Here is an 8595-nt window from a genome sequence, read left to right as displayed (position 1 = left end):
ACAACTTAAATGCACAATCATGTTTGTGTTTTTTCTTTCTTTCTTCGATCCTTAGTAATATCATATTAAATATTAAGGTAGCAGTTTATAATCAATGACTAATGACATAAGAAAAGGAAAAAAAACAGTATACAAAGATACTCCAGGTGAGGCTTGAACTCACAACCTCAGCATTGCTCAACAGATACTGTCTTATAAGTACCATGCGCTGACCAATTGCGCCACTGGAGCACTTTGCAGCATTAATTGATTATGCTAGATGTAGATTTTATTCAATACAATCAGTACAGTCATAAGAATTGAAAAAGAAAATCATTTTTGGTGATGAATGATGAGCAACAAAGGAACATGCATGCCAGATGGCACTTGAATAAGCTGTCCACGGTGATAGAAAAGGTTTAAAAAACAACAAAAACAACAATGTTATCATAATTAATGTAATATTTTAGCTTCTGTAGTCATTTTTTTACAAGCTAAACACTGCAAGACTGTTTTACAGTTGAAGCAAGGATAAAATATCAACTCTAGTGATGAGACACTTGCTGTAATGACTTCAAACTCAGACGGGACTTAAACCCACAACCACTGGCTTAGGAGAACAGTGCCTTATCCATTATGCCAGTGGTGCTTACTTATGTTCGTATTTAAGACTGATAGGTTTTTAATAGTCAATTATTTATTTTTGAAAAAAAGTGAAGCTGTTTACTGTGTTCTTTGCATTACCAAGTCCAGCAAGAAATGTGCTGGTACTATCCAGAGCTGTCAGTATGGATTATCATGCTATATTGCAGAAAATCAATTTGATGCAACTGCTTTACCAACAGTATGGTAATCTTTTCCATTGCTTTTTTGTTGGCTGACTGAAGGAAGATATGCAGTGCATTTGAACCAAAGCAGATGTGTGCTGACAACTTAAATGCACAATCATGTTTGTGTTTTTTCTTTCTTTCTTCCATCCTTTGTAATATCATATTAAATATTAAGGTAGCAGTTTATAATCAATGACTAATGACATAAGAAAAGGAAAAAAAAACAGTATACAAAGATGCTCCAGGTGAGGCTTGAACTCACAACCTCAGCATTGCTCAACAGATACTGTCTTATAAGTACCGCGTGCTGACCAATTGCGCCACTGGAGCACTTTGCAGCATTGTTTGGTTATGCTAGATGTGGATTTTATTCAATACAATCAGTACAGTCATAAGAATTGAAAAAGAAAATCATTTTTGGTGATGAATGATGAGCAACAAAGGAACATGCATGCCAGATGGCACTTGAATAAGCTGTCCACGGTGATAAAAAAAGGTTTAAAAAACAACAACAACAATGTTATCATAATTAATGTCATATTTTAGCTTCTGTGGTCATTTTTTACAAGCTAAACACTGCAAGACTGTTTTACAGTTGAAGCAAGGATAAAATATCAACTCTAGTGATGAGACACTTACTGTAATTACTTCCACCCCATATGGGACTTGGACCCCCTGGCTTAGGAGGGCAGTGACTTATCCATTATGCCAGTGGTGCTTACTGATGTTCTTATTTAAGACTGTTAGGTTTTTAATAGTCAATTATTTATTTTTGAGGAAAAAGTGAAGCTGTTTACTGTGTTCTTTGCATTACCAAGTCCAGCAAGAAATGTGCTGGTACTATCCAGAGCTGTCAGTATGGATTATCATGCTATATAGCAGAAAATCAATTTGATGCAACTGCTTTACCAACAGTATGTTAATCTTTTCCATTGCTGTTTTGTTGGCTGACTGAAGGAAGATATGCAGTGCATTTGAACCAAAGCAGATATGTGCTGACAACTTAAATGCACAATCATGTTTGTGTTTTTTCTTTCTTTCTTCGATCCTTAGTAATATCATATTAAATATTAAGGTAGCAGTTTATAATCAATGACTAATGACATAAGAAAAGGAAAAAAAACAGTATACAAAGATACTCCAGGTGAGGCTTGAACTCACAACCTCAGCATTGCTCAACAGATACTGTCTTATAAGTACCACGCGCTGACCAATTGCGCCACTGGAGCACTTTGCAGCATTAATTGGTTATGCTAGATGTGGATTTTATTCAATACAATCAGTACAGTCAGAAGAATTGAAAAAGAAAATCATTTTTGGTGATGAATGATGAGCAACAAAGGAACATGCATGCCAGATGGCACTTGAATAAGCTGTCCACGGTGATAGAAAAGGTTTAAAAAACAACAACAACAACAACAACAATGTTATCATAATTAATGTAATATTTTAGCTTCTGTGGTCATTTTTTACAAGCTAAACACTGCAAGACTGTTTTACAATTGAAGCAAGGATAAAATATCAACTCTAGTGATGAGACACTTGCTGTAATGACTTCCAACTCAGACGGGACTTAAACCCACAACCACTGGCTTAGGAGAACAGTGCCTTATCCATTATGCCAGTGGTGCTTACTTATGTTCGTATTTAAGACTGATAGGTTTTTAATAGTCAATTATTTATTTTTGAAAAAAAGTGAAGCTGTTTACTGTGTTCTTTGCATTACCAAGTCCAGCAAGAAATGTGCTGGTACTATCCAGAGCTGTCAGTATGGATTATCATGCTATATTGCAGAAAATCAATTTGATGCAACTGCTTTACCAACAGTATGGTAATCTTTTCCATTGCTTTTTTGTTGGCTGACTGAAGGAAGATATGCAGTGCATTTGAACCAAAGCAGATGTGTGCTGACAACTTAAATGCACAATCATGTTTGTGTTTTTTCTTTCTTTCTTCCATCCTTTGTAATATCATATTAAATATTAAGGTAGCAGTTTATAATCAATGACTAATGACATAAGAAAAGGAAAAAAAACAGTATACAAAGATGCTCCAGGTGAGGCTTGAACTCACAACCTCGGCATTGCTCAACAGATACTGTCTTATAAGTACCGCGCGCTGTGCAAATGCGCAACTGGAGCACTTTGCAGCATTAATTGGTTATGCTAGATGTGGATTTTATTCAATACAATCAGTACAGTCATAAGAATTGAAATAGAAAATCATTTTTGGTGATGAATGATGAGCAACAAAGGAACATGCATGCCAGATGGCACTTGAATAAGCTGTCCACGGTGATAGAAAAGGTTTAAAAAACAACAACAACAATGTTATCATAATTAATGTCATATTTTAGCTTCTGTGGTCATTTTTTACAAGCTAAACACTGCAAGACTGTTTTACAGTTGAAGCAAGGATAAAATATCAACTCTAGTGATGAGAGTGTTGCTGTAATGACTTCCATCTCAGACGGGACTTAAACCCACAACCACTGGCTTAGGAGAACAGTGCCTTATCCATTATGCCAGTGGTGCTTACTTATGTTCTTATTTAAGACTGATAGGTTTTTAATAGTCAATTATTTATTTTTGAAAAAAAGTGAAGCTGTTTACTGTGTTCTTTGCATTACCAAGTCCAGCAAGAAATGTGCTGGTACTATCCAGAGCTGTCAGTATGGATTATCATGCTATATTGCAGAAAATCAATTTGATGCAACTGCTTTACCAACAGTATGTTAATCTTTTCCATTGCTGTTTTGTTGGCTGACTGAAGGAAGATATGCAGTGCATTTGAACCAAAGCAGATGTGTGCTGACAACTTAAATGCACTATCATGTTTGTGTTTTTTCTTTCTTTCTTCCATCCTTTGTAATATCATATTAAATATTAAGGTAGCAGTTTATAATCAATGACTAATGACATAAGAAAAGGAAAAAAAAACAGTATACAAAGATGCTCCAGGTGAGGCATGAACTCATAAACTTGGCATTGCTCAACAGATACTGTCTTATAACTACCGCACGTTGACCAATTGCGCCACTGGAGCACTTTGCAGCATTGTTTGGTTATGCTAGATGTGGATTTTATTCAATACAATCAGTACAGTCATAAGAATTGAAAAAGAAAATCATTTTTGGTGATGAATGATGAGCAACAAAGGAACATGCATGCCAGATGGCACTTGAATAAGCTGTCCACGGTGATAGAAAAGGTTTAAAAAACAACAACAACAATGTTATCATAATTAATGTCATATTTAAGCTTCTGTGGTCATTTTTTACAAGCTAAACACTGCAAGACTGTTTTACAGTTGAAGCAAGGATAAAATATCAACTCTAGTGATGAGACACTTGCTGTAATTACTTCCACCCCATATGGGACTTGGACCCCCTGGCTTAGGAGGGCAGTGACTTATCCATTATGCCAGTGGTGCTTACTGATGTACTTATTTAAGACTTTTAGGTTTTTAATAGTCAATTATTTTTTTTTGAGGAAAAAGTGAAGCTGTTTACTGTGTTCTTTGCATTACCAAGTCCAGCAAGAAATGTGCTGGTACTATCCAGAGCTGTCAGTATGGATTATCATGCTATATTGCAGAAAATCAATTTGATGCAACTGCTTTACCAACAGTATGTTAATCTTTTCCATTGCTGTTTTGTTGGCTGACTGAAGGAAGATATGCAGTGCATTTGAACCAAAGCAGATGTGTGCTGACAACTTAAATGCACAATCATGTTTGTGTTTTTTCTTTCTTTCTTCCATCCTTTGTAATATCATATTAAATATTAAGACTACCAGTTTATAATCAATGACTAATGACATAAGAAAAGAAAAAAAAACAGTATACAAAGAAACTCCAGGTGAGGCTTGAACTCACAAACTCGGCATTGCTCAATAGATACTGTGTTATAAGTACCGCGCGCTGACCAATTGCACCACTGGAGCATTCTGCAGCATTAATTGATTATACTAGATGTGGATTTTATTCAATACAATCAGTACAGTCATAAGAATTGAAAAAGAAAATCATTTTTGGTGATGAATGATGAGCAACAAAGGAACATGCATGCCAGATGGCACTTGAATAAGCTGTCCACGGTGATAGAAAAGGTTTAAAAAACAACAACAATGTTATTATAATTAATGTCATATTTTAGCTTCTGTGGTCATTTTTTACAAGCTAAACACTGCAAGATTGTTTTACAGTTGAAGCAAGGATAAAATATCAACTCTAGTGATGAGACACTTGCTGTAATGACTTCCAACTCAGACGGGACTTAAACCCACAACCACTGGCTTAGGAGAACAGTGCCTTATCCATTATGCCAGTGGTGCTTACTGATGTCCTTATTTAAGACTGATAGGTTTTTAATAGTCAATTAAATATTTTTGAAAAAAAGTGAAGTTGTTTACTGTGTTCTTTGCATTACCAAGTCCAGCAAGAAATGTGCTGGTACTATCCAGAGCTGTCAGTATGGATTATCATGCTATATAGCAGAAAATCAATTTGATGCAACTGCTTTACCAACAGTATGTTAATCTTTTCCATTGCTGTTTTGTTGGCTGACTGAAGGAAGATATGCAGTGCATTTGAACCAAAGCAGATGTGTGCTGACAACTTAAATGCACAATCATGTTTGTGTGTTTTCTTTCTTTCTTCCATCCTTTGTAATATCATATTAAATATTAAGGTAGCAGTTTATAATCAATGACTAATGACATAAGAAAAGGAAAAAAAACAGTATACAAAGATGCTCCAGGTGAGGCTTGAACTCACAACCTCGGCATTGCTCAACAGATACTGTCTTATAAGTACCGCACGCTGACCAATTGCGCCACTGGAGCACTTTGCAGCATTGTTTGGTTATGCTAGATGTGGATTTTATTCAATACAATCAGTACAGTAATAAGAATTGAAAAAGAAAATCATTTTTGGTGATGAATGATGAGTAACAAAGGAACATGCATGCCAGATGGCACTTGAATAAGCTGTCCACGGTGATAAAAAAAGGTTTAAAAAACAACAACAACAATGTTATCATAATTAATGTCATATTTTAGCTTCTGTGGTCATTTTTTACAAGCTAAACACTGCAAGACTGTTTTACAGTTGAAGCAAGGATAAAATATCAACTCTAGTGATGAGACACTTGCTGTAATGACTTCCAACTCAGACGGGACTTAAACCCACAACCACTGGCTTAGGAGAACAGTGCCTTATCCATTATGCCAGTGGTGCTTACTGATGTCCTTATGTAAGACTGATAGGTTTTTAATAGTCAATTATTTATTTTTGAAAAAAAGTGAAGCTGTTTACTGTGTTCTTTGCATTACCAAGTCCAGCAAGAAATGTGCTGGTACTATCCAGAGCTGTCAGTATGGATTATTATGCTATATTGCAGAAAATCAATTTGATGCAACTGCTTTACCAACAGTATGTTAATCTTTTCCATTGCTGTTTTGTTGGCTGACTGAAGGAAGATATGCAGTGCATTTGAACCAAAGCAGATGTTAAATATTAATTTAATCAATGACTAATGACATAAGAAAAGGAAAAAAAAACTGGATAAAAAGATGCTCCAGGTGAGGCTTGAACTCACAACCTCTGCATTGCTCAACAGATACTGTCTTATAAGTACCACGCGCTGACCAATTGCGCCACTAGAGTACTTTGCAGCATTAGTTGGTTATGCTAGATGTGGATTTTATTCAATACAATCAGTACAGTCATAAGAATTGAAAAAGAAAATCATTTTTGGTGATGAATGATGAGCAACAAAGGAACATGCATGCCAGATGGCACTTGAATAAGCTGTCCACGGTTATAGAAAAGGTTTAAAAAACAACAACAACAATGTTATCATAATTAATGTCATATTTTAGCTTCTGTGGTCATTTTTTACAAGCTAAACACTGCAAGACTGTTTTACAGTAGAAGCAAGGATAAAATATCAACTCTAGTAATGAGACACTTGCTGTAATGACTTCCAACTCAGACGGGACTTAAATCCACAACCACTGGCTTAGGAGAACTGTGCCTTATCCATTATGCCAGTGGTGCTTACTGATGTCCTTATTTAAGATTGATAGGTTTTTAATAGTCAATTAAATATTTTTGAAAAAAAGTGAAGCTGTTTACTGTGTTCTTTGAATTACCAAGTCCAGCAAGAAATGTGCTGGTACTATCCAGAGCTGTCAGTATGGATTATCATGCTATATTGTAGAAAATCAATTTGATGCAACTGCTTTACCAACAGTATGTTAATCTTTTCCATTGCTGTTTTGTTGGCTGACTGAAGGAAGATATGCAGTGCATTTGAACCAAAGCAGCATTGTTTGGTTATGCTAGATGTGGATTTTATTCAATACAATCAGTACAGTCATAAGAATTGAAAAAGAAAATCATTTTTGGTGATGAATGATGAGCAACAAAGGAACATGCATGCCAGATGCCACTTGAATAAGCTGTCCACGGTGATAAAAAATGTTTAAAAAACAACAACAACAATGTTATCATAATTAATGTCATATTTTAGCTTCTGTGGTCATTTTTTACAAGCTAAACACTGCAAGACTGTTTTACAGTTGAAGCAAGGATAAAATATCAACTCTAGTGATGAGACACTTACTGTAATTACTTCCACCCCATATGGGACTTGGACCCCCTGGCTTAGGAGGGCAGTGACTTATCCATTATGCCAGTGGTGCTTACTGATGTTCTTATTTAAGACTGTTAGGTTTTTAATAGTCAATTATTTATTTTTGAGGAAAAAGTGAAGCTGTTTACTGTGTTCTTTGCATTACCAAGTCCAGCAAGAAATGTGCTGGTACTATCCAGAGCTGTCAGTATGGATTATCATGCTATATAGCAGAAAATCAATTTGATGCAACTGCTTTACCAACAGTATGTTAATCTTTTCCATTGCTGTTTTGTTGGCTGACTGAAGGAAGATATGCAGTGCATTTGAACCAAAGCAGATGTGTGCTGACAACTTAAATGCACAATCATGTTTGTGTGTTTTCTTTCTTTCTTCCATCCTTTGTAATATCATATTAAATATTAAGGTAGCAGTTTATAATCAATGACTAATGACATAAGAAAAGGAAAAAAAACAGTATACAAAGATGCTCCAGGTGAGACTTGAACTCACAACCTCGGCATTGCTCAACAGATACTGTCTTATAAGTACCGCACGCTGACCAATTGCGCCACTGGAGCACTTTGCAGCATTGTTTGGTTATGCTAGATGTGGATTTTATTCAATACAATCAGTACAGTAATAAGAATTGAAAAAGAAAATCATTTTTGGTGATGAATGATGAGCAACAAAGGAACATGCCTGCCAGATGGCACTTGAATAAGCTGTCCACGGTGATAAAAAAAGGTTTAAAAAACAACAACAACAATGTTATCATAATTAATGTCATATTTTAGCTTCTGTGGTCATTTTTTACAAGCTAAACACTACAAGACTGTTTTACAGTTGAAGCAAGGATAAAATATCAACTCTAGTGATGAGACACTTGCTGTAATGACTTCCAACTCAGACGGGACTTAAACCCACAACCACTGGCTTAAGAGAACAGTGCCTTATCCATTATGCCAGTGGTGCTTACTGATGTCCTTATGTAAGACTGAAAGTTTTTAATAGTCAATTATTTATTTTTGAAAAAAAGTGAAGCTGTTTACTGTGTTCTTTGCATTACCAAGTCCAGCAAGAAATGTGCTGGTACTATCCAGAGCTGTCAGTATGGATTATTATGCTATATTGCAGAAAATCAATTTG

At 35.5% G+C, this 8595-nt stretch overlaps 2 non-coding genes across 2 annotated transcripts; both read right to left on the bottom strand.

Moving 5' to 3' along the window:
- Positions 1 to 5560: 5560 nt before the first annotated feature.
- Positions 5561 to 5653, bottom strand: TRNAI-UAU (transfer RNA isoleucine (anticodon UAU)). The gene is given in 2 exon segments: positions 5561 to 5596; positions 5616 to 5653. It is a non-coding gene; the product is annotated as a tRNA-Ile (tRNA).
- A 2281-nt stretch (positions 5654 to 7934) lies between these two features.
- On the bottom strand, positions 7935 to 8027 carry TRNAI-UAU (transfer RNA isoleucine (anticodon UAU)). The gene is given in 2 exon segments: positions 7935 to 7970; positions 7990 to 8027. It is a non-coding gene; the product is annotated as a tRNA-Ile (tRNA).
- Between the last annotated feature and the right edge of the window lie 568 nt (positions 8028 to 8595).

This window comes from Pseudophryne corroboree, chromosome 4 (genome assembly GCF_028390025.1).
Source record: "Pseudophryne corroboree isolate aPseCor3 chromosome 4, aPseCor3.hap2, whole genome shotgun sequence".
In the NCBI taxonomy this organism is placed as follows: domain Eukaryota; kingdom Metazoa; phylum Chordata; class Amphibia; order Anura; family Myobatrachidae; genus Pseudophryne; species Pseudophryne corroboree.
Note: the sequence above shows the minus strand (reverse complement) of the source record. Positions and strands in the feature narration are given on the sequence as shown.